A 21,016-nucleotide genomic window follows, 5' to 3' on the forward strand; every position below is an offset into this window, starting at 1 on the left:
GAGCACTATGGGACTTAACATCTATGGTCATCAGTCTCCCAGAACTTAGAAATACTTAAACCTAACTAACCTAAGGACATCACACAACACCCAGTCATCATGAGGCAGAGAAAATCCCTGACCCCACCGGGAATCGAACCCGGGAACCCGGGCGCAGGAAGCGAGAACGCTACCGCACGACCACGAGCTGCGGACAATGCGTACAGATTTAAAATTGCATACCACTGTGAATTTTGCATATTATTTCCATGAACAATAAATCAATTTTATTTTTGCACTAATCCTTGTATTTGTAATGTCACTGGCCATTATAGGCTCATAGTTAAGACAAATACTATTAGGTCTACAACTTTGCTTCCGCTGGTTTTTCTCAAAGTTCGAGCCTTTATTGTGGAAAACTTACAAAAAAAAAATTACAATTCATAGTATTGCCCATAGCTGGCCACTACATTCTCCCATCTTTTGGATACCATACAAATCCCGTAGTGGAAGAAATGGACGTCTTTTGTGGGGATCCATGAATGAATTCAATTTTGCACTTGTTCATATGAGCAGAAGTGCTGGTCAGCCAGACTGTATGCCACTGATCAAAAAGGTGGTAGTCAGAGAGAGCAACGTATGGAGAATACAGCGGGAGGGATACGACTTCTTATTTCAACGTTTCCATGCATATTTTGACTGGTTTTGCGATATGGGGTCGAGCACTGTCCTGCTGCAAAATTACCTTTACATGTCTATCGCTGTATTGTGGCCATTCATGTTTCAGTGCTGGGCTTGAACACATCAATTGCTTTCAATAATGATGTTCTGTGACTGTCTTCATCTGTTTCAGTAGCTACGAAAACATTCTGTCTTCCACTGCAATGCCAGTCTTTGACATCAAAATCACTGATCTTAAGGCGTTGAAAACATTCTCTGCACTTTTCCATTAATAGCTCCCTCACCAATGGTCTTACCCAGCATTTTAAGAGCCACAGCTGCAGATTTCTTCATGTTAAAGCAGAAAATTAAAACTTCCCGCAAATGGCGAGAAATGGGTAGGTAAGTTGACATACTGTATTTACTCGAATCTAAGCCACACTTTTTTTCCGGTTTTCATAATCCAAAAAACCGCCTGCGGCTTAGAATCGAGTGCAAAGCAAGCGGAAGTTATGAAAAATGTTGGTACGTGCCGCCACAACTAACTTCTGCCGTCAAATATATGTAGCGCTACACAGGCATGCTTTGTAGGCACAAAGATAAATACTGGCGCCAAAACCTCTGCATCAGTAAATAAATTATATAAAAAAAAGTGGAAGACGAGCTTTTTTTCTCCGCCACGAGTTTCGACCACTGCATTTTCATACATTATCCAATGAAGTAAATACAAATTCCGTATTGTTCATCTTCAAATGTAGCACAATTTCAGTGTACTATGAAAATCTGACTGGCAAGACTGTTTGGGATGTTTGTCAATATGGCCAACTCTACGTTCGGAATTTTTTCCTATCTGTGAGAAGAGATGGTTGCTAATAGGAACCTGATGAAATTTGAATCACATACAGTATTCTCTTCACCATAAGAATAATACGAATATAAACATTTTGCCATGTATTCTTTCGTGTTTGCTGCTATCTCATTTAAATCCTGTCTACCTAATAAACTACGAAACTAGAGTGAGACAACAGCAAACGCCGAAGAATGTACATATCGTGTCATGTTTATATTCGTATTATTCTTATGCCTAATAGTGATACAGTCAGAAATGAAGCACGGCAAGTGACTAGATTTTTAAATCTAAGATGACTCTAATTTCTGTGCAGAATTTGATGTAATAAAGAAGCGGCCGCAAAGATTTTAAAACAGAGAAAAATTTTCGCCTAACTCTCGCTCAGAACATGTTCTATCATGCACAGTCTATTATTTGATTCTTGTTGATCATTATCAAAGAAAGCAGCAGTGTAAGTAACAAAAAATAGCAGTCTCTTGCCATTGTTTCGCTAATGAGATGATTCCTCTATTTTTTAATTGTAAGCGGCGGTAGAGCACACAAAAGCAAGCCATGCCACGAACCAGGACAGGCCGTAAACACGCACTATCAGAATGCGACAAACAATGCATGACACAGTGCAGCAATGCATTTTCAACTTAAGAGTGACGCAAACACCTATAACAAAGAAAACGGCATGTATCAGATCAAAGCAAAGTAAGCAATCGATTCAAACCAGACAAAGCACGTGAAAAAGGAAGGGTACCCATATAAATACGGACGGAGCGCCTGACGCATAGCAATGGCTACGTGGTAAAGCTTAACTGCTAAGCTTACGACTTGAACCAAACTACTGTAGCTGTATTGTCATTCATTCGACCTAAATTGTGTCTCACATTACAATGGACCAACTTTGTTTCGATTTGGAGGTGCGGCCTAAAACTTCTCTCTCCCCTTGAATTTCGAGTCTCAAATTTCAGGTGCGGCTTAGATTCAGGAAATTTTTTTTTCCTTTATTTCGAGTCTCATTTTTCAGGTGCAGCTTAGATTCGAGTAAATACGGTACTTAATGAAGAATAACCCTATGATGCAATCACAAATTGACTAATATTTTTATGCCATTAAGTTTACAAGTGCCTAAGCTTATTGTATTACACCTATGACCAACCACCCGAACCCCACTTTCTGCTACTGCTGTCTATTGCAAAACAGTGGAAGCAAAATTGTAGACCCAATATATGACAAGCACTGCAGCAGAATAATCAAAATCACCAAAGCCTATGAACTAGTGACTAGTCTACAAATTAATGAAGAATATTTACAGAAATGTGAGAGGAGTTCAGCTGCTTCAGGGTAAAAAGTATGAAATGAATATGTGAATATGTACTGGTCACTAGTCAGCCAACTTAAATCACAGACTATGTTAGAGGTGTACAATATGTAATAAGCAGTAAATCATTGTATATCTCATTTAAATGTGGACATTAAGAAGCCAGTCTCCCACATTAATGAAAATGTTAACATTTTTTTGAATTATATGATAATGTTAAGAGATAAGCAAATGTTTTATGTTACTGTTAAGCTCAGTCAAATGTTAGGGTCAGAATAGAGTAGCCATGAGAATGCATGCTTTGGAGAAAAATAGACTATGCAGGTTCATAAGCTGATTTATCATCTCTCAGTTCTTGTTCCACTGGCCATCCACAACTCAGTGCCTTCAACATATTATGGGTTGTCACATTAACTCTTTGCATCACAGTTATTTTATTTTCTGCAATGATGATGAAGAGACTAACTAACAGCAATATATTTGATACAGCATAAAGCATTTAATTTGTGTTTTAGCGAGAAGTACAAAAAAAGGAAGGAATATTAGGGTTTAATATAACACTGGTGATGAGATCATCAGACGTGGGGTGCAAGATTCGAATGGAGAGGCATGTGGAAGGAAACAGTCCATATCCTTTTCAGAGATACCATCTGAGCATTTGTCTTAAACTATTTCGGGAAGCCTCAGGAAATATAAATCTGGATGGCCTGACAGGGAATTGAACTGTTGTACTCTCCAGTGTCAGTCCATTGTCTTACTACCTTGCTCAGTGAAAATGACAATTACAACCAACATATGTGGTAAGGTGGTCTGTGTGGTAGCATTTGACCATGACATATGTAACAAATTTTCATTGTCTATTCATATGATGAGTTACAGGTGAATAGACAGCAAAATATACAAGTTTGGACCTTCATCTGTAGGTATCTGGAGCCTTCTAAAAACAGAAAAAAGGTAGTACTTTTAAGTTTCAAGACCTTATGATTTCTTACAGCAAATGCCTTAGTGCTGTTGTTGCTACACTAACAGTTTTAACTAGTCTATAAATATTGTCTGTCTATTAGAAATGTATGTAACATTTCATTATGAGAACACAGCGAAACATGAAAAGTCATGCTTTGTCTAATATTTAATTTATTAATGCCTTGCTTGTAACACTATGCAGTGCTGTTGACAGACACCACACAAAAGACACATCCATGACAAAGTTAATCTGTGGCTGCGATTTTCTCATTTACCCTTGTGCTTAAATATTATTATTGCTACAGAAGTAATAAGAATATTAATCACGGCAGCTTGATGCTGAGTTTGTTTTGTTCCAGTTACACATATCTACATCTGCTTGAAACTGTAATAACCACAATCAGGCAGTCACTTTTATGATTATAAATGAGATAAGAAAAATTCTACACATTCTGTTGTAAAATTATGACTGTCAACGAGACCTGAATGAATGCTAATAACTGATTTCTACTAATAATTTCACTTGCAGATCAACACAAGTACTAGGAATGACCTACTACAATGTGTAAAATATGTTTCATTATGATTATAATAATTTGTTGGCAGCTATATTGACACATAGAAGAAGGTGTAATTAGATGAATGATGAGCACTAACTTCACTTAACGAAGGTTTATTCAGCGCTTGAACATACAAGAGCGCGGAGCGAACTGCCTCCGGCCACAACACATACAGTATATATACAGCTACAGAACATTCCAGTACAACGATATTTGACATTTGTGGGTAGTTCTAGAATGTACTCGAGCCGAATATAGAAATTAAAATTGTACAGTCCAGGTGAGTTTTGAACTCACGACCCTCCATGCAACAGTTTAGCCTCATAACTACTACATCATGATGCTACTCAGCTTCTGCTGCAACATTGCTCCCTCCTTAAGAGAACAGCGTCTTGGTGTTACGTCTCCTAGTGTGGGAACGAGTCATTAGTCCTGCATACTCTGATTCCCGATGACTGATGCTCGCCCTGGCGGTGATCTTAGAACTTCTTTTGCCGCTACGCTCTTCGTCACCTTTCCGCTTGTTGCCTGTTGTTGGAGCTTTGAATTTACCATGGGTTGCAGGATCCTTGTAGGGCATTATTTGAAGGATGGGGACCGTATCTCTGATCTTTCATTGTCTTGTGTCAGGGTCGAAACCTTCAACTTCATAAGTAACATAAGACAAATGTCTTACAACATTATAAGGTAAAAAGTAACGTCTGAGGAACTTGTCAGAGAGACCGATCTTCTGAACAGGAGTGAAGATCCAGATGAGGTCACCAGGCTGGTAAACAACAGGGCTGTGGCTCCTGTCATACCTTCGACAATCATTTTCTTGAGGCTGCAGTATGCGGAATTGAGCTAACTTCGTAATCTCTGGTTAATACCTGGCTGATGCAGTCGTCATCCATGTCATCAGGATGTAACGGAAACACAGTGTCCATTGTCGTTGTTACCTCATACCCATGCACCAGGAAAATGGGCGTAAATCCCGTGGTGTCTTGTTTGGCAGCATTGTAGGCAAACATCACAAAAGTTAGCACCTCATCTTAGTTGCACTGCTCAACATTGACGAACAATGATAGCATGTCGACCAAGGTCATATTAAGGCGTTCAGTAAGCCTGTTAGTTTGCGGACGGTTGGCAGTCATCATGTTATGAGTAATGTTGCACCGACGATCTCTGTCACAAGATTCAATTGAAAAATTTTTCCTCGATCCATAATTAATGACCTTGGGGCAGAGTGTTTTAATACAATATCTTCCATGATGAATTTGGCTACCTCATATCCTTCGGCTCTTTTCAGGGCTTTTGTAATGGCATAGCATGTCAGACAATCAGTGCAAACAATAAATAATCCATCAATTGCCACTAGAAAATGTTGGAAGTTGTCTGAGGAGGTCAATCCCAACATGCTGGAGAGGCATTTCAGCTGGTGGAATTGGTATGAGTCGGCCAGGTGGTTTCTGAGGGACTGCTTCTTTCCTCTGGCACTCTCGACAGTGTGACGCATAGTGATGGACGCCCCTCAATAAACCTGACCCAAAAAATCTCTTGCAGATCCTATCGTATATCTTACTAAATCATAAATGTCCGACCTCGGGTGTGTCATGGAATTTCTGTAGAACATCTAAGCGCATGTGTTTAGGAATCACTGGTTGCCACATCTTTCCAAATGGATCAAGTTTTTATTGCAATGTAATACATTAACTACCTTAAATTTTCCTTTCACATCCTCTGGTGGTTTAAGGTAAGCATAATTTGAGATATCTTGGTGTCCTTCTCCTGCTCAGCAGAGAGACCCTGGAGTGCAGCGAGACAGTCACTACCTTTTATTTTTATTTATTTATTTATTATCATCCCAATGATCACATTTGTGATATAGGATTTGTCAGGGTACATTTTAACAACTATATAATATCTTTACAAAATTTGTATCTGTGCTGAATTCATATTAATCTATCTTATGTTTAATACAATATACAACTAATAAGTGTTTTATAACATAATTTCTTATGCACTGATGTAATTTCATTTGTCACATTAACTTAAACATACATTGTTATACAGTTGCGCAGAGATATTCACTTATGCTGTAATAACATTTGTCAAGCATGTGGTTCTTTATAACACTTTTAAATTTATCCTCATTTTACAGCTCTTTGATATGTTTTGGTAGTGCATTAAAAAGTTTGGTGCCTTGATTACACACATTTCTTGCTTCGGGTCCTTGTTACAGCTTGTATGTGGAGATCTTTACATTGCCATGTATCGTAATTATGGAAGTCTGTATTGGTTTTCATTTTGTCCTGATTTCTTTTGATCACCAACAGACATTTCAGAATGTATAATGATGGAATTGTTAAAATTTTCAATGCTTTAAAAAGGGGCCTACAATGTGTTTGAGGTGAGCTGTGGGTCACTATCCAAATAGCACGTTTTTGTAATTTGAAAATCTCATTTAGATGACAATTTGTTTTTCTCCAGAATACTATCCCATAGGATGCAATGGACTGAAAATAGCCAAAATATACTAATCTGGTACAGTCATTACTACAAATTCTTGAAATTATTCTAAGCACAAACATGCTGAATTTAGTTTTAGTGCTAAGCTCACCACATGGTCCTTCCAATTAATCTTCTCATCAATGTGCATACCCAGAAATTTTGCACACTGTACTCTTTCAAGTTGTTTGCCCTCCATGGTGGGATTTAGGTTGTCCTGTTCACTTATTTTTCCATATTCCACATGATTAGTTTTTTTTTTTTTTGCATTCAGTGTTAGCTTGTTAGCACTAAACCATTTTTGTATATCTTGTAGGACATGGTCCACAGTACTGTGCAATGACTGCTTCATGTCACTAACTATTAAACTAGTATCATCAGCAATTAAAATGATTCTAGCTTTTCTCTCTGACACCTGAATATGATTAATGTAAATGAGGAACAGCAAGGGGCCTAGTACACTTCCTTGGGGTACTCCTACTGTGACCTCCCTTGGATCTGATCTTAGTTTAATATTTTGATTAATATTTGGTGCTGTAATTTCAACCACCTGCATCCTCTTTTCCAGATAAGACTCAAACCACTTTTTTACCGGTCCTCTGATACCTATAGCTTCAAGCTTTTTCAAAAGTGTGATGTGGTCAACGGTGTCAAAGGCTTTTGACAAATCTAGATTTATCCCAACTACATTTTTTCCCTCTTCCAATTTAGTGATTATTTCTTTTGTGTATTCTAGTACAGCTGTTCTCCCAGCTTGAAATCCATGCTGATTACTGTGACTCTATATTTCATTGGTATCTCTAAAACTTTAGAGTTGGGAGTAGTGAGACAGGTCTGTAGTTCTCTATTTTAAGTTTATCACCCTTTTTCAACAGGGGAATGACTTTAGAAATTTTCAGTTTTTGTGGAAACATACCCTCAGCCATTGACAAGTTTGCTATGTGCGCCAATTGTTTCGCTATCTGATTAGCTGTTTTCTTTACTAATATTATTGGCACCTCATCTACTCCAGCTGACATCTTAGACTTGAGACTTTTAATCACTTTTAAAACTTCCTTTTCATTTGTTGGAACTGCCATCATACTGCTGACTGCCTTGGGTGCTTCCATCTTAATCTGCTCCCCAAAATTCCTGCTTAATGTCTGGGGTACATTTAAAAAGTAATTATTTATATAATTAGACATGGCATATTTATCTATCATTTTATTCTCCTCATCTTTTAGAATAATTTCCTTGTCTTTGATAGGTACCCCGGTTTCTTTTCTCACAATTTCCCATGCTATTTTAGTTTTATTTCTGGACTGTTTTATTTCCATATTATTACTTAATAACTTTGCATTTGCAATTACTCTGCGGTATATTTTCCTATACCTCTTTACATATTCTATAAAATCAGTATCTGTACACTCCCTCAACTCTTAATTCAGTTTTTTCATGTTTTCACATGAGTTCTTAATGCCAAGAGTCATCCAAGAACTTGACTTTATGTGTCCAGTAGACTTGATTCTGGTCAGTTTCTTTGGAAAACACATCTCAAAATTCATCATATGCCTCATCTGTACTTGACTGTTTCATAACATCTAACCAATTTTCATTTTCTAAGATACTTATGAACTGATGACAGCTGTCCACAGAGAAGTTTCTTTTGTAAATATTATTTACACCTTTATCTTCCTTTGACCTTAAAGGGATTTCAATTGTGAGAGCATTGTGGTCAGACACTCCTAAATCTATGTTTGTTACCTCTATGTCAGTTGCTGACATATCTGAGAAAATGTTATCTATGAGGCTATTGGAGGTGTTTGTTATTCTAGTTGAATTGTTTATGTGTGGTGACATGTTGAAACTCTTTAATATGTCCAAAAATTGCCTTTTTTGTTGACTTTCAACTAGAAGATTAATATTGAAATCACCGCAAAGAATAATCACAGTTTCTTTTTTGTAAATAGTATTTAGCAACAATTCTAATTTATCAAAAAAGACTTCTATGTTTTCACATAGTGACTTATACACTGTTATGACTATGACTTTTTTCATCAGGCCATATAGCTGGACAGCACCTGCTTCAAAAAACTTTTCAATACTTAAGTTCTCTGCTTCACATCTCTTTTTAAATTCTAACTCTTGTCTAAGGTAAATACATACTCCACCACCTTTTGCAATTTTCCTACTATAATGATTTGCCAGTTTAAATGGATTAATATGAATACTTATTTCTTGGTCCTTACACCTATGTTCAGTAATACACAAGACAGGAGGTTGGGTGTTACCGCTATTGCAAGTTCACAATATTTGTTCTTGAGGCACTGCACATTTAGAGTCATAATCTTTAGAACAGGGGAGTGAGCACCGATGGTATTTCTCCTTTTGTTTAACACTGTTCTCTTGGAGTTTTCATTATGGCTGGATACCAAAAATCCTATTGTACTACAGGTTTCTTGTTTCTTTTGCTTTTCCTACTTGCAGTAGATGATGCTAATTGATTGTTTATACTAGCTGTGGCACTGATGACATTTTAATATTTGCTATAGCAGATGTTGATATTTTTAGTGCTTCAGCAAACGTTGCTCTTGTTGAGGTTTTCATTTCTTCTGCTTCTGCCCTCATTTGGAGTGGGATTTTAGGGAACTTTTCTACTGTTATACGGCTCATTTCTTCTAGTATCTTTTCACCCATCATTTTTTTTCCATAATAGTTCCTGTGCTGTCCATGCCTCATGAAATGATTTCTCACTGAGCTGTTTGCATCCACAAAAGTTGCACACTTAAAAGCACAGCAGATCTTCCTGAATTTATTATTTGTTGAGTTTATTTCTTTGTTTACACATGATTAGATCATGTCTATGTGGCACACTCATGTCTATGTGGCACACAAAAGTCTTGATAGTCTTGCACAGGGTTTCTTTAGAGATAGTTGGCATCTTAATGTTTTCTTCCACTTTTGTACACTACGGTAATGTCATACTCTTGAAGACATAGTGCCCACCTGGTGAGTCGCCTTGTTGGATCCTTAAGACCTGTCAGACAACAAAGTGAATGATGGGTCTGTAACAATTGTGAATGGACTTCCATGAAGATACTGTCAAAATTTGGACATGACCCAGATCACAGCAAGACATTCTCTTTCTGTAGTTGAGCAGTTTCTCTCAGCTTTTGTAAGTGTCCTAGAAGCATAGGATATAACCTTCTCTTTTCCATCTGAAATTTGCACCAGAACAGAATTGATCCCATACCCACTGTCATCTGAGTGTAGTTCTGTAGGGGCTCTCTCATCATACAGACCAAGTACAGGGTCAGACATCAGAGCTTTTTGCAGCAGATTGAAAGATTCTTGTTGAGCACCATCCCAGATAAATTTAGCATCGGCTTTTAACAACTCTTAGAGTGGCCTGTCTTTGATACAAAAGCCTTTGATAAAATGACAGTAATAAGAACATAATCAGAGGAAGCTTCTCACATCTCTAATACTTTTAGGAATAGGAAATTCTGTTATAAATCTCACCTTTTCTGGGTCTGGTTGCACACTTTTGTTTGACACAAGGTGTCCAAGTACTTTGATTTCTTTTCCTCCAAAGAAACACTTTCTCAGATTAAGTTTCAGTCCAACTTGTTGGAGACACTTAAGAATGGCCCTGAGTCTTTTTATATGTTCATCAAATGTCTCTGAGAACACTATAATGTCATCTAAATAACAAAGACACATCGTCCACTTCAGGTGATGTAGAAGATTATCCATCATCCGTTCAAAATTTGCTGGTGCATTACACAAACCAAACGGCATTACCTTAAACACATACAGGCCCTCAGGGGTGATGAATGCAGTTTTCTCATGATCAGCCTCATCTACTTCAATTTGCCCCAAGTACATTTCCATGGTTGAGAAAAACTTAGCCCCCTTCAGACAATCTAGTGTATTGTCAATTCATGGAAAAGGGTAAACGTCCTTTTTAGTTACCTTATTAAGCTTCCTCGAATCAACACAAAAGTGACAACTGCCATCCTTCTTCCTGACGAGGTCCACTGGTGATGACCATGGGCTCTGCGAAGGCTGAATGATGCCGCTCTTCATCATTTTCTCTATCTCGTCGCAAATTATTTGACGTTCTTTTGCTGACAGAAGGTATGCTCTCTGGCTTATTGGTTGACGGTCTCCAGTGCTAATCCGGTGCTTCACCATCGATTTGTCTAATTTGCTGTTCACCTGTGGATTGAAGCATTCAGAGAACTCTTGAAGAATGGCTAGTAGTGTCTCCTGTTGTTCCTTAGTGAGATCTGGTGACAGTCAAGCTAAGAGATCTTGTCTCGTAGTGGTAGCACTAATTTCGCCCACAGACTCAGCATGGGAGGTTTCTATGATGCTCATCTGTTCTTCAATTAATGGCTCAGCATTTGCTATGCAAATATGTCTTGGAACGAACTGCAGTTCTCGGCAACAGTTAACTATCCACAATTCACCGAATCCATTCTTAAAGGAGATGACAGAGGCTGGGATGACCAAGTTATTCTTCAGTGGTATGCTTCTCTTACATCCCGCTACAAGATCCATGGGTTGATGCATGGCACGACACGTGACAGTTACCTTTCTACTGCTGACTGCAGGAATGATCACTTCATTCAGCACACAGGAATGATCACTTCATTCAGCACACATAGTCTCCACAAACTCGGATGCGCATCTTCCTGTCCACAGTATCTCATCTCGTCTAGCATTATCTTTGAGTGACCACAATCTATAATTGCCCGAGAAGCTTTCAAAAAGTCCCATCCAAGAATGATGTCATGACTACACTCTTGTAAGACGATGAATTCTAAGGGCTGTGTATGGCCACTTACACCCACATGAATGGTACATTTTCCTGTAGGTTTTACATATTTCCCATCAGCCATCTTCAGCAAAGATGTTTTGCTGTCAATGAATATGGTTTTCTGCAACTGGCGATGGTGCTTCTCTGAAATGACTGAATATGATGCTCCAGAGTCCACAAAGGCTTGGGCTGGTTGGCCGTCCATGAGGATATTGACGTAGTTTCCTATCATTTTTGTAGTGATCGATGGCGGAGGAGTTTTCTCTTCGGCGGCCTCACTTCCAAGGAAGGTCGCACCCTTTAGTTTTCCAGGTTGTGGGAGCTAGGTGATCGGCTGGAGCTTCTAAACAGTGATGGAGACCTTGATTGGTGTGTTGGGGAGTGCCCTTTCCAGTGGCTAGCTTGCGGCGATGGTGACATACGCCGTACTGCACCCACATCTTTTTGTTCATCTTTGTCGTCCTGGAGTTGGTGTCAACTATGATCGGTCTGCTGTCTTCTGGTGCAGGCATCATCAAATATCTGACACCTTTCTCTACAATAGCATACCACATGTCCCAGTCGTCTGCAGTGGAAACACACTGGTTGGTTATCCTGGGTCCTCCAGATGTCAGTTTTCCTTTGTGCCCAAACAGGTCCGTCATGCGGCATTGTAGGAACATAACTTCACCTGGGTTTCAACTTTTTCTCCATTTTAAAGGGAAATGAAGGACAAGAGATTGGGTTCAATGTCTGTTCCACTTCCTCCCTTACAACCCGCGAAGTGTCTCGGTTTTTTGCTCGCCGTGCAATCCAAGTGCCTTCTGAACTTCCTTTCTCACTATCTGGCAAAGAACACTTGTGAAATCAGTTGCTTGCTTCATCACAGACATCAATACGATGTTTGGAAGCTGTTCAAACTTTCTGCGTGTAATGTTTTTTGATGCATTGTCTCAATATACTGGCACCATTTTATGAAGTCGTCTGCTGTCGAAACTTCCTTCAGGAGTAGGGCTTGATACATGTCCTCAGCAACACCCTTCATGAGATGTGCAATGTTGTCTTCCTTCTTCATTCTAGTATCCACTATGGCAGTGCCCTCCAAGTAGAAAAGTAAATTAGCCGAACACACGGTGTAATCCCATTTGTTAAATTTGGCTATATGCTCATATACCTTCAGCCACTTGTTTGGATCTTGGCCATCATCACCAGAGAACCTGGAAGGATGTCTCATGTGGTGGCACACCATTGCTGTCATCGTAACATCTTCTTCTTCTTCTGTCTCCGGTAGATTGTGATCTGTTGAATATGGCTCGAACTCGGGTTTCTCGCCACGTAAACGGCGGCTCTGTCGTGGCCTGATGGGAGCCACTTTGTTGTCGATAATGTGCGCTATCACAAGTTCCAATACCCAGCATCTCCCCCAGAATAATGTCATGTACAAGAAGGAGTATTTAGATGACTGACGAACAGTAACGTCACTTAACAAAGGTTTATTCAGCACTTGCAAATAGAAGAGCACGGAGGGAACTGCCTCCAGCCAGAGCACATACAGTATATATACAGCTACAGAACATTCCAGTACAATGATTCTTGACATTTGTGGATACTTCTAGAATGTACTCTAGCCGAATATAGAAATTAAAATTGTACAGTCCAGGTGAGTTTTGAACTCATGACCCTCCACGCAACAGTTTAGTATCATAACCACTACCCCACAGTCCTACTCAGTTTCTTCTGTGACAATATAAACCTGCAGTTCAAAAGAGGTTTTTGTCATTTAGGAATATATTCCCAATGTATTAGTTTTGTGATGATAATTTTTGATAAATTTCTTCTATTTGGTAAGTAGTATTGCAACTCTGGTTGCATCAGTTTATTCCAGATGAGATTTACTTTTGTTTATTTATTTTCATGTTCCATAGATGCTTGATGTGAGTTTATTGCTAGGATGTAGAATGATTGCAGTAATAACCATGTCTAAATGGTCATGTGGCTTACAAAGCAAATCATAAATAAACAGACACATGAGGTTCAAATGTTTAAACAACAAACAGATTGCAGTAGTAATAATGATTATGCAAACAAATTATAAGTATTACATGCTATTACACATAAAAAGCATTCTGCCACCAGTTGATATGCCAGTGCTATATAGTCACTTTTTATAGGAATGAAAATTAAACACATTGTACTAATTGTTACACACTGTCAAAAATTCCTGTGTAAAGAATAGAAAGAACTATTCAAAAGATAAAGTTTCAGCCATTTTTTGAATTCAGTCATATCCCCAGTGACTGATTTAATATGAAATGGGAGTTTGAGACAAACTGGAATGCACCTTCATATGTGCTGGGTGGTTTTTAGCAGCAAAAGAATGTGTGATATTAAGTATCAAATGAAATAGTTTGCTACTACACAACAACCAGTGGTTCATGACACAACCATTCAATAAATTTTTAGTGGCTCATTTACAAACACAGGGATCTGATTGTATGCCACAAAATTGTGCTCATTAGAAATTGTTCAAGAGTCAGGTGGCATAAGGCACAGTTAATGAAAATAGAACACAAATAAATGTATAACATTAAATAAATCAAATGGGAATGGTCCATTATGACAAGGGTGTACTCTGACAACAAATTTATTGTTGTGACTCACTGATCTTTCAGATTGCAGTAGTAATAATGATTATGCAAACAAATTATAAGTATTACATGCTATTACACATAAAAAGCATTCTGCCACCAGTTGATATGCCAGTGCTATATAGTCACTTTTTATAGGAATGAAAATTAAACACATTGTACTAATTGTTACACACTGTCAAAAATTCCTGTGTAAAGAATAGAAAGAACTATTCAAAAGATAAAGTTTCAGCCATTTTTTGAATTCAGTCATATCCCCAGTGACTGATTTAATATGAAATGGGAGTTTGAGACAAACTGGAATGCACCTTCATATGTGCTGGGTGGTTTTTAGCAGCAAAAGAATGTGTGATATTAATTATCAAATGAAATAGTTTGCTACTACACAACAACCAGTGGTTCATGACACAACCATTCAATAAATTTTTAGTGGCTCATTTACAAACACAGGGATCTGATTGTATGCCACAAAATTGTGCTCATTAGAAAATGTTCAAGAGTCAGGTGGCATAAGGCACAGTTAATGAAAATAGAACACAAATAAATGTATAACATTAAATAAATCAAATGGGAATGGTCCATTATGACAAGGGTGTACTCTGACAACAAATTTATTGTTGTGACTCACTGATCTTTCAGATTGCAGTAGTAATAATGATTATGCAAACAAATTATAAGTATTACATGCTATTACACATAAAAAGCATTCTGCCACCAGTTGATATGCCAGTGCTATATAGTCACTTTTTATAGGAATGAAAATTAAACACATTGTACTAATTGTTACACACTGTCAAAAATTCCTGTGTAAAGAATAGAAAGAACTATTCAAAAGATAAAGTTTCAGCCATTTTTTGAATTCAGTCATATCCCCAGTGACTGATTTAATATGAAATGGGAGTTTGAGACAAACTGGAATGCACCTTCATATGTGCTGGGTGGTTTTTAGCAGCAAAAGAATGTGTGATATTAATTATCAAATGAAATAGTTTGCTACTACACAACAACCAGTGGTTCATGACACAACCATTCAATAAATTTTTAGTGGCTCATTTACAAACACAGGGATCTGATTGTATGCCACAAAATTGTGCTCATTAGAAAATGTTCAAGAGTCAGGTGGCATAAGGCACAGTTAATGAAAATAGAACACAAATAAATGTATAACATTAAATAAATCAAATGGGAATGGTCCATTATGACAAGGGTGTACTCTGACAACAAATTTATTGTTGTGACTCACTGATCTTTCAAAGTGCTGCCGCACAGTTATGCGCATCCTCTACATGCGGTGCTGTCTGCCAGCCATGCAGCAGCAGCGCCACCTAAGCGGCCAGCCAGCCAGCAGCCGCTAGACTTGGTGAAGTTATTACAGTTGGCGACAAGGTAGTGATTTTTCTTTTCCATCGTTGACCCACATGTTTCCATGGCTACTTTAGAGCAACTATTGCAAGGTCTCACAGAACAGCAAACGCTTCTCACAAATGCGATTTGTGATTTCTTCGCGGCATCAAATGCGGGGCATCTCTCGTCATTGTCTCTACCTACTTTTCCTCCTTACGACAAGACAGCGGGTCTGATTACGAAAAATGTCTTTGACAGCACTTCTTGGCATTTCATGTCGCGGATGAACAAACATGTAAGTCTCTGTTCCCTTCATGGATTTCACCTCAAATGTATCGGTTGTTGTCACCATTGGCTCCTTTGAAAGATCCTGTGCCTTTGTCCTTTGCTGAAATGTGCTCACTTCTGTCAGTCTATTTTCAAAAGAAAATGCATGTGGTAGCCTCTCGTGTTGCCTTTTATCATTGTCAAAAACAACCGAATCAATCATATCGCGCTTGGGCTGCTGAACTTCACAGCCTCAATAGAAAGTGTCAATTTGTTACTGAAGTTCACAAAGAATCCTACGCCGATTCCATGGTACGGGATGCTATTATCTGATTGGCGCCCGACAAAGAGGTTAGGCAACTTGCCCTTCAGTTGGCAAATCCAACTCTAGATGAAGTCCTATCCATTGCTCAGTCTTTTGAAATTTCTCATGCCACTGGAGTGCAAATAGAGGCATGGGACAACGTCGGGAAAATACAACCTCTGTGCGATGTTGATGAAGTGTGCGGTGTGTCCCCGCCAGCCGACGTGGCCGCAGTACACTCCCAAGCACAGCCTTGGCCTAACCGTAAACAAACCTCTAAGGAACTGCAGCAAAACCCATGGCAACTTCCTTCATGTCCACGGTGTTTTACGAAACATTCACGAGAAGATTGTCCACAACGTTGGGCCGTGTGTCACAAATGCAAAAAAAAAAGGGGTCATGTGTCCTCCATTTGCAAATCCAACTATATACATGATGTTCATGAACATGACGCTGATTCTGATTCTGTGTTGTCTGTCAATTGTACTTCTTCCCTTTCAGGGAAGTTATTCCTCACTGTCCAAATACTTGGTTGAGATGTTCGCATGCAGGTGGAGCAGATGCCACTATCATCAATTCTCAGATGTATCTTCAGTTGGGTTCTCCAATCCTGTCACCTGTCACTAGGCAAATACAGACTTACAATAAACAGAAGATTTCTCTCTTGGGACAATTTGATGCTGAGGTATCTTACAAATCTGTCGTTCGCACTGTTCCCATATTTGTGGTCGACCATAGTAACGTGGAAAATCTTTTTGGTTTCGATGCCTTTCGCGTTTTTGGGATGACTCTGTCAATATCGTCTATGATGCTATTCCTTATGCTCAACTGGATTCCTTGTCGACGACATTTTAGTCCTTATTTTCTACTCGGTTAGGCCATGCAAACGACTTTGAAGCTCATATCATGCTCAAACCCACTGCTTGGTCTAAGTTTTTTTGGGCTCGCCCCATTCCTGTGGCCCTTCATGATCAGGTCAAACAGGAGCTGGATCATCTCACTGCTTCAGGGGTCTTGCTTCCTGTCACTTCCAGTGAGTGGTCTTCTCATGTCGTCGTTGCTAAGCCAAATGGTGATGTTCATCTCTGTGGCGATTTCAAAGCCACTGTAAATGCTCAATGCCTTATCGACACTTACCCTATGCCTCGACCTGAAGAACTGTTCACTAAACTTGCTGGAGGCCAGTATTTTTCTAAACTTGACCTGTCAGAAGCTTATTATCAACTGCCTCTCGACACTGCTTCCCGGCAGTTTCTGGTCCTTAACACGCCTTTTGGCCTCTATCAATACCAACGACTGCCATTCGGGGTTGCCAGCACCCCTGCTCTCTTTTAGCGATTCTTGGAACAATTATTGCTCACTGTCCCTGGGTGTATAAATTACCAGGACAACATTGTTGTCACTGGCTCCACCACTGACGAACATCTTCCAAAATCTCTGCACACTTTTTCATGTCTTACAGACTGCCGGTCTTAAGTGTAATCTTCAGAAATCACAATTTTTTCAGGCATCTATCACATACTTGGGGTTTCAACTCTCTCGGGATGGTATTCGTCCATTTCAGCAAACTGTTGCTGTGATCGATGCCCTTCCTCTCCCTACATCTGTTAAGGAACTGCAGGCCTTCTTGGGGAAAATAGCATACTATCACAAGTTTTTACCGTCTGCTGCTTTGGTGGCTCAGCCATTGCATCGCCTGTTGCATAAAAATGTGGCTTTTCACTGGTCCGCGTCATGCGATGCAGCTTTCCAGAAATTGAAGACTATGCTGAAACAGGCCCCGTGCCTAGCTACTTATCGACCTGGCCAACATCTTGTTCTTGCCAAGGACGCCTGTCAATATGGTGTCGGTGCAGTCCTTGCGCACCATTTTTCTGACGGTTCTGAACAACCCATTGCTTATGCCTCCAAAACGCTCACGGATGCCCAACAAAAGTACTCTCAAATTGAAAAAGAAGCTTTGGCCATTATTTATGCTCTTCATAAGTTTGGTGTTTTTCTCTATGGATTCAAATTTCATCTTGTTATGGATCACAAACCACTTGTTTCCTTGTTTCATCCATCAACGTCACTTCCCGACACTGCTGCACACCGCCTCCAGCGTTGGGCTCTTTACTTGTCTCGTTTCAATTATGAGATTCATTTCCAGCTGACGGCTCAACATGCGAATGCTGATGCACTGTCTCGCCTTCCCATGGGTCCTGATCTGGCATTCGATAGGGACGAACTTTTGTGTTTCCACATGGATGTTGCCGAGCAGCAGGTTGTGGACGGGTTCCCCATCACCTGGGACCGGCTGGTGACTGCTACGGGTTCTGACCCTACCCTCTCCCGGGTTTTATGCTGTATTCAGAAGGGTTGGCCAGATCATCTGTCCACTAAGACTTCTGATCCATTGCAGAACTACTATGCTTTGCGTTACCGCCTCATGACTAGGCATGGTGTTTGTTATATCCTAGCCAGTAATGCCAACCGAGCCCGCTGCCAAAAGGTTGGCAGCATTAAAGTCCGGACGCCGTCCGCATAAGCAGCGCCAGCGATACAGGAAATCGCCGCAAGTCTGCGCGCGCCACCGCTGGCTTCTGGCTTCTTAAGCGCTGGAGTCGCGAGCGCTAGGACAGTTCTGTATTCGCCGCTCAGTGGTATACTCGCCACCGATTTGTGTACTTGCTAGTCAGTTGTGTGTTCATCGCAGCAGAGTTGTTGTTTGTCGTCAGCCGACGCTGACCTAGCCGCTCCGACTCGAACTAGACAGATTTCTGTAGACACGGAGTTCACTACTGTGTTTCTGTATCTTCGTTAATAAAGATAAGTACCAACTTTTATTTAATCAGAGTGTTTGGGTTTTCACCTTTCTGTTCACTGTTCCAGCAGACCGGTCGTCCCGCTATTAAAAGTGTGGCGGTGACTTCGTAAGCCATTTCTACAGCGAAGTGTTTGTCGCTACGAACCCCGCCACAAAAGTGTTATCCTCCTTTCCACCGAAAATGCTTCGCCGCATGTTGTGGTACCTGCATCTTTGCGTGCTTGTTCTTGTGCCTCCTTCACCAAGGGCACTCATCACCTTCACGCAAAGTGTTGGGTTCACACCCAGTTTGTATCTTTATAGCTGCTGGACTGCATGTGCCTCTGCCTAATCTGCCACAGCTGCACTATTCACGCACCTCCAGGAGGTGTTCTGTAGATGGTGGTGTGTGGGGAATGGCAGGCAGTGGTGGTAGGGGGAACTCCCAGCTTGTTGGAGGGTCCTGGGGTCGTGTCCTGTCGCTGTGCATCTATTCCATCTGCTACCTTTTCCACTTTCACATGAGAGCACTTTTGTAAGTTTACATCCCACCTGAACCTCAGTTGGAAACTGCTATTCCCATTGACAAGGTCATCATGGATCCATAATTCCACTGCCTTTCTGATGATCGATTCCCAGAACCTGTTCATCTGGCACAACACCTCTGTCTGTTCAAAATCAAACATACCGGTATGACCTCCACGGGGGCTGTGCTCTGCCACTACAGATTTGTCTTCTGACAGATGAATTCTTCTGACATGTTCTGAGCAGCACTGTGAAATACACCACTGAATCTGGGCAAATGGAAACATCTGCAGTGGCACAGCCTCAATGAAGAACATATGTTGATTTTGAATGGATAGAAGTGTTGTGCCAGATGAACAGGTTCTGGTACTTGATCATCAAAAAGGCTGTAGAGATACAGGCCCATGATGATTGTGGCAATTGGGTAGCAATTTCCAACTGAGCTCCACATGGGATGTGGTGCCACCAAGAATCCATAAAGAGTGCTCTGGTTGGAAAGTGGTGAAGGCAACAGATTCAACAGACAGGCAGCACCAGGATGCAACACCAGGATCCTCCAATATGCCAATTGTCTCCCCACCACCATTCCCCATCCCTTGCATGCCCCACCACCATCCACAACACCGCTTCCAGAGGTGTGCAACTGGCCCAACTGTTGTAGACGAGGCAGAGGAGCCTGGATATGAACCCGACACTTTGCCTGAAGGTGACAAGTAGGAAACTTATTTAAAGATTGCCACAGAATGACGCCTTGACTCAGCTGATAATCTGGGAAGACTTTGTTGTGACTTGGCAAGACAGCCAAGTCACTATGCGAGGATGCTGAAATGCACGCGCTTAGTTCACGCAGGCTTGCATGAGGTCTGGAACAGTGTAAAGTAGTTAATATAGCAAATAAAGTACGTAGTTGATGTAATACTTAACTTTATTCCATAACTGGTGAACATCGCTCTTGTTGATACTTTATATAATCGCAATATACACTGGTAATGGCGCCTTGCTAGGTCGTAGCAATTGACGTAGCTGAAGGCTATGCTAACTATCGTCTCGGCAAATGAGAGCGTATTTGTCAGTGTAGCATCGCTAGCAAAGTCGGCTGTACAACTGGGGCGAGTGCTAGTACGTGTCTCTAGACCTGCCGTGTGGCGGCGCTCGGTCTGCCATCACTGACAGTGGCGACACGCGGGTCCTTCGTATACTAGCGGACCACAGCCAATTTAAAAGCTACCACCTAGCAAGTGTGGTGTCTGGCTGTGACACTACAGACTTCATCATTAAAATTCACTGAGAAAACTTGCATTTTCATGCATGAAACATATTTCAAGATGATAAAGTAATTGAGTCAATTATCTAGTAGCTCTGCAAGGTATCCATGAGAGTTTCTGCAGATTTTGGAAAGTAAGAGAAAGGTAGGCCTGCCTGCTCATAGAATTGAAGCTGTGAGGATAGGTCTTGAGTCATGCCTGTATTACTTAGTCAGTATGAGCATTTTCCATGAAAGACAAGATTCCAGATTTTAATCTCAGTCCAACATACGGTTTTAGTTTGCCAG

At 40.3% G+C, this 21,016-nt stretch overlaps 1 protein-coding gene across 2 annotated transcripts in view; it reads right to left on the reverse strand.

Moving 5' to 3' along the window:
• The window catches only part of LOC126166549 (protein maph-9-like), a 161,338-nt gene that overhangs the window by 101,127 nt on the left and 39,195 nt on the right, over window positions 1-21,016 (reverse strand). The gene's annotated exons all lie outside the window — the stretch shown is intronic.

Source organism: Schistocerca cancellata, chromosome 1, assembly GCF_023864275.1.
Source record: "Schistocerca cancellata isolate TAMUIC-IGC-003103 chromosome 1, iqSchCanc2.1, whole genome shotgun sequence".
NCBI lineage: Eukaryota > Metazoa > Arthropoda > Insecta > Orthoptera > Acrididae > Schistocerca > Schistocerca cancellata.